The sequence below is a fragment of the Triticum dicoccoides genome, chromosome 5B (assembly GCF_002162155.2).
Source record: "Triticum dicoccoides isolate Atlit2015 ecotype Zavitan chromosome 5B, WEW_v2.0, whole genome shotgun sequence".
NCBI lineage: Eukaryota > Viridiplantae > Streptophyta > Magnoliopsida > Poales > Poaceae > Triticum > Triticum dicoccoides.
The window spans coordinates 171993079-171995758 of NC_041389.1; positions in this window are offsets into that span (position 1 = coordinate 171993079).

Sequence of the window (2680 nt, forward strand, 5' to 3'; positions counted from 1 at the left end):
AATCCGCCCGAGAGTGGTACGGTAATCCTATTCTGGAAATCATGTTACTTGACCATGATGAACCTATGAACTATGAGGAAGCGATGATGAGCCCAGATTCCGCAAAATGGCTAGAAGCCATGAAATCTGAGATGGGATCCATGTATGAGAACAAAGTATGGACTTCGGTTGACTTGCCCAATGATCGGCAAGCCATTGAGAATAAATGGATCTTTAAGAAGAAGACTGACGCTGACGGTAATGTAACTGTCTATAAAGCTCGACTTGTTGCGAAAGGTTTTTGACAAGTTCAAGGGGTTGACTACGATGAGACCTTCTCACCCGTAGCGATGCTTAAGTCTGTCCGAATCATGTTAGCGATTGCCGCATTTTATGATTATGAAATACGGCAGATGGATGTAAAAACTGCATTCCTGAATGGATTTCTGGAAGAAGAGTTGTATATGATGCAGCCGGAAGGTTTTGTCGATCCTAAGGGAGCTAACAAAGTGTGCAAGCTCCAGCGATCAGTCTATGGTCTGGTGCAAGCCTCTCGGAGTTGGAATAAACGCTTTGATAGTGTGATCAAAGCATATGGTTTTATATAGACTTTTGGAGAAGCCTGTATTTACAAGAAAGTGAGTGGGAGATCTGTAGCATTTCTAATATTATATGTGGACGACATATTGTTGATTGGAAATGATATAGAATTTCTGGATAGCATAAAAGGATACATGAATAAAAGTTTTTCAATGAAAGACCTCGGTGAAGCTGCTTACATATTAGGCATCAAGATCTATAGAGATAGATCAAGACGCTTGATTGGACTTTCACAATGCACGTACCTTGATAAAGTGTTGAGAAGGTTCAATATGGATCAGGTAAAGAAAGGGTTCTTGCCTGTATTACAAGGTATAAAATTGAGTGAGACTCAATGCCCGACCACTTCAGAAGATAGAGAGAAAATGAAAGGAGTTCCCTATGCTTCAGCCATAGGCTCTATCATGTATGCAATGCTGTGTACCAGACCTGATGTGTGCCTTGCTATTAGTTTGGCAGGGAGGTACCAAAGTAATCCAGGAGTGGATCACTGAACAGCGGTCAAGAACATCCTAAAATACCTGAAAAGGACTAAGGATATGTTTCTCGTATATGGAGGTGACAAAGAGCTAGTCGTAAATGGTTACGTCGATGCAAGCTTTGACACTGATTCGGACGATTCTAAATCGCAAACCGGATACGTATTTTTATTAAACGGTGGAGCTGTAAGTTGGTGCAGTTCTAAACAAAGCGTCGTGGCGGGATCTACATGTGAAGCGGAGTACATAGCTGCTTCGGAAGCAGCAAATGAAGGAGTCTGGATGAAGGAGTTCATCTCCGATCTAGGTGTTATACCTAGTGCATCGGGACCAATGAAGATCTCCTGTGACAATACTGGTGCAATTGCCTTGGCAAAGGAATCCAGATTTCACAAGAGGACCAAGCACATCAAGAGACGCTTCAATTCCATCCAAGACTAAGTCCAAGTGGGAGACATAGAAATTTGCAAGATACATACGGATCTGAATGTTGCAGACCCATTGACTAAGCCTCTCTCACGAGCAAAACATGATCAACACCAAGACTCCATGGGTGTTAGAATCATTACTATGTAATCTAGATTATTGACTCTAGTGCAAGTGGGAGACTGAAGGAAATATGCCCTAGAGGCAATAATAAAGTTATTATTTATTTCCTCATATCATGATAAATGTTTATTATTCATTCTAGAATTGTATTAACCGGAAACATAATACATGTGTGAATACATAGACAAACATAGTGTCACTAGTATGCCTCTACTTGACTAGCTCGTTTATCAAAGATGGTTATGTTTCCTAGCCATGGACAAAAGAGTTGTCATTTGATTAACAGGATCACATCATTAGGAGAATGATATGATTGACTTGACCCATTCTGTTAGCCTAGCACTTGTTCGTTTAGTATGTTGCTATTGCTTTCTTCATGACTTATACAAAGTTCCTACAACTATGAGATTGTGCAACTCCTGTTTACCGTAGGAACACTTTGTGTGCTACCAAATGTCACAACGTAACTGGGTGATTATAAAGGTGCTCTACAGGTGTCTCCAAAGGTACATGTTGAGTTGGCATAATTCAAGATTATGTTTTGTCACTCCGATTGTCGGAGAGGTATCTCTGGGCCCTCTCGGTAATACACATGACTTAAGCCTTGCAAGCATTGTAACTAATGAGTTAGTTACGAAATGAGTAAAGAGACTTGCCGGTAATGAGATTGAACTAGGTATTGGATACTAATGATCGAATCTCGGGCAAGTAACATACCGATGACAAAGGGAACAACGTATGTTGTTATGCGGTTTGACCGATAAAGATCTTCGTAGAATATGTAGGAACCAATATGAACATCCAGGTTCCACTATTGGTTATTGATCAGAAATAGTTCTAGGTCATGTCTACATAGTTCTCGAACCCGTAGGATCCGCACGCTTAACGTTACGATGACAGTTTCATTATGAGTTTATAAGTTTTGATGTACTGAAGTTTGTTCGGAGTCCTGGATGTGATCACGGACATGACAAGGAGTCTCGAAATGGTCGAGACATAAAGATTGATATATTGGACGGCTATATTCGGACAACTGAAGTGTTCCGGGCGTTTTAGGAGAAAATCGGAGTGCC